Genomic DNA, 6157 nt, shown 5'->3' on the forward strand with positions numbered 1-6157 from the left:
ATTCAGTTTATATGTCATATACATGTCAGAAAGATGGTGTAATCCTTGTCTGCATCAGAGTAGGAAGTTCTGCTGAGGTTGCTTTCAACTTGAAAACCCAACCGGGTATCAGCTATTAGTGTTTTAATTGGATGAGATTCTTTCTTCCAATGTTTGTTTCAATCAGTAATGATAACCACCACCTACACAGCATCGCAACTTAATTGGTTAAAACTCTCTGTTTCTTGGGAAATCAATTTCTCCTGTTAGTATGAACTCCAGACACATCTTGCTATGTGAACTTGGGCCCAGAATCCAAATGCACAGTCTTTCTTTGAGATAAACGGAAGTTAAGTGCCTAAATACCTTTGTGACTCTTGACACTCATCTTGTAGCATCGAGAAGATTATCTATATCAGTATTACCTTTTCTACAAAAATAATCAGTCATTTACAGACTGAAAAAATAAATTAGGATAATATGTTTTACTTCAGTTTATGTTCAGAAGCAGGGGAATCTGCATCAGCCTTCTTAAAGATGAATGTTGTTGCAATCAGTAGAGGTTTGGGGAAAGCCAGAGTAGAAGAGGAAGAGTGGCAATTTTTCTAACACTAAAAAGTGTTCGGCTCCACTGCTCTGGCACACACCGGTCTTCAAATAAACAAAATTTCTCTTTTGAAGACCTCGATTCAATAGGAATCTAAGTGAGTGAAATAAGTTTAAGATGCCTCCTTTTCTATAAATACCATAGATCCTCTCAATGAAACAAAAGGCAGAGAGCACCAGTAAAAGGTTGTGTTTGCATATACAGTGTAAACTGAAAAGCCTCAGGTTTTAGATAAAATCCTACATTGACCCAATGAGGCATGACACTGATGAAACTATGTACCTAGTACATTCAGAACACGTAGGTTAAAGACCTTTGCCTACCACACAGATAGAGGCCTGTAATCAAAATCAAACTCCCACATCTTGCTCTTAAAATTTGTGGGATAAGTGTAAGGTTTAATGCAGGTAATTTTTCAACAGTGGCAGTTATGTTTCGTAGAGCTGGAATGTGCCTCTTTATCACCGCGTAGACACTCCATCTCAGTTGCAACATGACAGTGAAGTTTGTTTAACACGCAGAAAGGTGAATAAAAGGATCACTGTCTTTTTAACCTGTGTGAAGATATCACCTTTCGCATGATTTTATTTGCAAGTAAATCAAGCACATCATTGCTGGGTTCCTATTGTTCAGAGAAAATGTGATTTCTATCTGATGGCCTCTCATAACATTTTACCTTACGCGGGAAGCTATTGTTGGCTGTTTGATCAAAGTGCCACGCTGTTTTTACAAGAGATGACTGATGAGCTGTACAGACATAGATCATTGTCAAAAGCAGAAAATAATGATGGCAAATGCTTTTATCATTTTCCAAGTTCTTGCCTAGAAAGCTTTTCCATTGATCAGTGTAGTACCTAGTAGAAAGTAGGGATGATTAGGTTTGATTAGGACACACTAAAACTTGTCACATTAGTTAAATACACAGATATTGCTGTGCTGTAGAGTCCTTGAAACTAAAAAGAAACTTAAAAAGGCAGGAATGTTTCTATGTGAAATTTCACTGTACTTACATGGGAATTCAGAAAGCTGAGACTCGTGTTCTTACCTCATTACTTACATATATTTTCCTCATGCTTCCTCCTTTTCAGTTTGTCTGACGTTAAAAAAAATCCTTTTGTAAGTGTGCAACCATCTATATCTACATGTACACCAGTGATGTCCGACCCTTTTAGCCCACAGTCGAAACATTTAAAACGTTGGACAGCCACAGTCAATGTATCAGGGCAATTAATTTGCCTTGTTCTCCCTTCTTTGCATTCAGATGGCACACAGAAAATGGAAACTGGCTACACCTCTTCAGGCAATGTGGAGCTGATGTAAGCCAGCTCTTGTGCCTCCCTTCCTACTGTCCTGAACACAGGAGGCACACTGATTATAGGGAGGGAAAATGGTTAAGCATGCTGTGCTCCATCTGTCTCCACCTGGTGCATGGTTCTTTGGAAATCATAGGTAGGTGATATACACAAGGACAATCCTCCGGCAGTTTTTTACTGAACATAAGGAATGAGACCATGAAGCAGAATATCAGATCACTTTTCAACCTTCTTGGGCTGCTGGTAGCATGAAAGTAACCTTTTCATAGGTATTTTGAGACACCAGTCAAGCTCTTTTCTCACTATCCTCCAGAACATAGTCAAAACAGCAACCAAAGCTGCTCCTTTTCAGTCTCTGCTGAGCAGTGGTGGTGGGACTCCCGCTTCATTCTGCAGGGACTGCTTAGAAGTAGTGGAAGCAATCCAGGAAGCACACCATCTTATGTCTTTCCCATAGTAACAAGGTGGTTTCAGAGATCTTAAGGTAGGACTCAAGGAACACATGTTCAGCTCCAGACTGCTACATGATCTCTTGCCAATTTTATTGTCCTTAACATAAGGACAATATGATAATTATTAATAATAATTCACAACTTCAAAAGCAACAGCTTGTTTCCCTGGCAAAAGTTAGGAAATTTAAATATAAATTATGCTGGAGTATGTTTATGTACATCACTAGTAAAGGTGGTGCCTCCTGGTCAAATGCAGCTATTATTCTCCCATATGAGTTTAAGAAAACATAAAATAATAGGCAGCAAACCTAAAATCATGTAACAAAGAAGGGTAAATTTAATACAAGAAGCTGTAACCAGGTGAGACTGTCTTCTCAGAAGACCTGAACAAATTTCTGGTTTAGATGACCACCACTCAGTTTTACACCTCAACAATAACGTCGTCTTCTAACACCAGGCCCCATCTTATAGAATGTCAGATTTCAAACATGAAGTCAGAAGTTCTTTGGGATTCCATGCTTTTTTTCCTTATGCATAGCAGTTTCCCCTGGTTTTTGAGACATAAATAATTTTTGGTCTTTTCCTTCCAAAAAAATGTTTCATTTGTGCTTTAATTTCCAGCTATATTGTATGTACTATTTTTTATTCTGAGTAGAAAACTATTTAGTTTTCTAGGTATAGCAAATATTTCTTCTTGACAGCCACTGTTTTTTTTCCCTGGAAAAGTCCCTTACTGATCTTGTTTAAGTATGTCTAATCCCAAATAAGAGAGGAGACAGTAACTCACTCCCTAAACAGTTTATGACTGCTATTATTTTTTTCTGTAATCTGTCCCCAAGCAAGCTTAAATCTCTCACAATCTCCTTGAAGGAAAAAAAAAGAAAAAGTGCAGAGAGTATGGAAAGAATATTCAAAAAGCTTTCCGATTGTTGTATTTTTTTTCTGGGATGGCTTATAAAAAAGTACTTCCTGGTATGGTTAAACAATGGGCATCTTTTAATCATATAAGGAAAATTAACATTTCAAATCCAGTTTATGGCATATTCTTATCTGATTTGTTGCTTCCAAATTTCTCATCAGTTATTAAAATTTTGCACCAGAAATAATCTTTATTCATTATTTCTTTTTTATTTTCTACTTTAGCGTGAAGGTCACAAATTGTGTAACCATACACAAAACATGCCTTGTCCCTACCTGTCCTGTTTCTTTTCTTCAGTATTTTGAACTCCTTGGTACATTTCATTTGAAACCTTTCATTTAAGAAACCAGAATGGTCCAGGCTGAACCACACTGCTAGTGCTGACATTTGTCGGGTGCTGTTCTGTGTTTGTGCCAATGCATGGATGCAGGATCTCTTTCAGGTAGCATCATCAGCCAGTAGTGCTTTTGCTGTGATGATAGCTTGTACATTTTCAGTGATTTTCATCTAGGGATTTGGAAGTGCTTTGCAGAAATAGAATATGATTGCCTCCTTATTTCTCTCTGTACCTACACTTGTATGTATGTGTGTGTGTATTTGTGTGTGTATGTATATAGACCCCTAATACACATAGAGATTACATCTTGTGCAACCAGGATCGCAGTGAGGAAGTGGAGATGGGAACAAAATCTGGCTTCGTGATTGTATATTCCTATCATAACTGAAGCTGAATATTTCCCAAATATTTAGTAATGATGTTGAGAAGAATCTAATTTTTTTTGCTTTCCTATATACTTAGCAAAGGAATAGCTTGATTAGTTTCTACAGAATGCTCATAAATGAAAGTGAGTAGTTTTGTTATGTTTGGTTTGGAAACATTGAGGACAGTAAATCAAAGGGGGTTTTGCCTGTGATTCTGAAAATGGTGAGATTGATTAACTGTCTTACCACTTGCAAAACTGAATTTACAAGCATAGATCTCAATGTTCTCTAAAGGTTAAACGTGAAGCCCTTATTAGATTTTCTGTATTCTGTTTTGAAAGTCAGATTCGCAAAAAGGCAACCTTGCAGCTGGTTTGCAACAGTCCTTTGGTGCAGAGAGGGTTATTCAAGTCTTCAAAAGGACTTCAGTGTCCAAAGAGGAGCTGAAGCAGGGTACAAATGCCAGGGTGGTATATCCACCACTATCTTTGATGTTAAGTTTCCTTCCTATAAATCAGTGCAACAAGAGCTAGTCAGTTCTGTATCAGCGTATTAAAGCTCTACGCAGACTTTCAGTTCAGGTCAAGAGGTGTAGGAAGGAAAACTTTCCCTAACCTTTGCTTTTGTGTTTCATTCTACTGCTTTGTGTTCCTAGCACTTCATTGCAACATCTCGGGTTGGAGGGGGAATAGCTGCATTCCTGAGGTCTCCCCACTTTTATTACATTTTCACTTCTATTCAAGCTGAGTTGCCAAAAAGGCTTGAGAGACTCCCTCTTTCTATAGATCTGTAAAGCACATTACAAAATGAGGGATAAATCGTGATAAGGTTTCTGGATGCTGTTGTAACACGATAATGAATTTGGCCATTGGCCTTCAATGTGGGTGTTTTAGAGAATGTGGATAAAACAGGCTATCTTAAAGAAAGCGCTGTCTGTTCCCAGCCTTTTCCCCATCTTACAAATTTATGATTTACCTTTCCTTTTTGTTATTTGGAAACTTAGGGGTTGCTTTTATTCTCAAGCTACTATAGCATAAGAGTATTCCCGGTGTAATTATTTTTGAATTGTAGAGCACATCTACAATCAGAATCCTGTTCCCGTAGTTGAATTATGGCTCCCTTCAAAGTCCCCGGATAAGCTCCCACTGACTTTGGGAGAGCATGAATTTCATTCCTGTGCTTGTTTTTCCTAATATCTGGAGAAAATTTTAAGGAATTTCCAGCTGAAACTCATCACACCGTGATCCAGAAGATACAAAAGCAAGTATCCCTAGTGGTGTCTTGGCATTTAAGTATCAAGTTTTACTTCCTAACCAGAAAGTTATTTTTAATAACTTTTAATAACTTTCACTTAAAAAAAACCTCATTAGAATTTTTAACTCTCACATCTGGGAATAAGAGTGACCTAGAATGCTGATGCGATGATTCATAGTATTTTAATTTTTGTAATATGGGATACTATCACATATAAATTTTAAATTGCACATTTCAGCTGCTGCTCTAAGTAGCATTTGGTACAGCAGGAAATCTTCCCACTCTGGCTTGCCAGGAGCAAGCCTGCAAGTTGAAATGAAATATCCATTAATTTTTTTGTACCTAAATAAGTAATTCCTGCTTCCCTCCCTAATCTGTGCAGTGCAGCAAGATGCACGGCTCCTGTGCCACAGGAAGGGTGCAGTGTCATTGCCCCAAAGCAACTGGAGAGGGCAAGAACCTAGGCCTGAGAAAAGGCAGTGGAAAGCCCACAGTGGGGCTGGGGAAATATAATGCTTCATTTGCTGTCTGACTAGAAGAGGGTGCAGAAGCAAGAACACATCAAAAATGCCACAGCCAAACCCCTAACTTTCCTATTTGGCTTTACTGCACCTTTCAGCTGGCTGATGTGTGTGGCTAGGTGGGCCACCCGCTCCTTCCTCAGCATTTAGAAATGCTTGGTCTTTCAGCTGTCCTGCCTTTATTGGGTGTGGCTAGAGGGCAGGTCACTGAGGGTTTTCTGCTTAAGGAAATGCAATATTTAGAAAAGATGGAAGACTATGTAGTTTGTCATCACCTGTGGCTACTGACCAGTACAGCAAATGACTGAGCATTAGCTCCCCAAGATAAATAACATACTTTAAATAACAGACCTTAAGTCTGTTGCAAAACGTGTCTACCTTTCATAGATTAAAAGCCAAGAAAATAAAAC

The 6157-nt window shown here is 38.4% G+C and overlaps 1 protein-coding gene across 1 annotated transcript in view; it reads left to right on the top strand.

The window, feature by feature from the left end:
* MICU2 (mitochondrial calcium uptake 2) overlaps positions 1-6157 on the top strand; it is a 66630-nt gene that overhangs the window by 51685 nt on the left and 8788 nt on the right. The window lies entirely within an intron of this gene.

This window comes from Pygoscelis adeliae, unplaced genomic scaffold (genome assembly GCF_000699105.1).
Source record: "Pygoscelis adeliae isolate BGI_AS28 unplaced genomic scaffold, ASM69910v1 Scaffold14, whole genome shotgun sequence".
NCBI lineage: Eukaryota > Metazoa > Chordata > Aves > Sphenisciformes > Spheniscidae > Pygoscelis > Pygoscelis adeliae.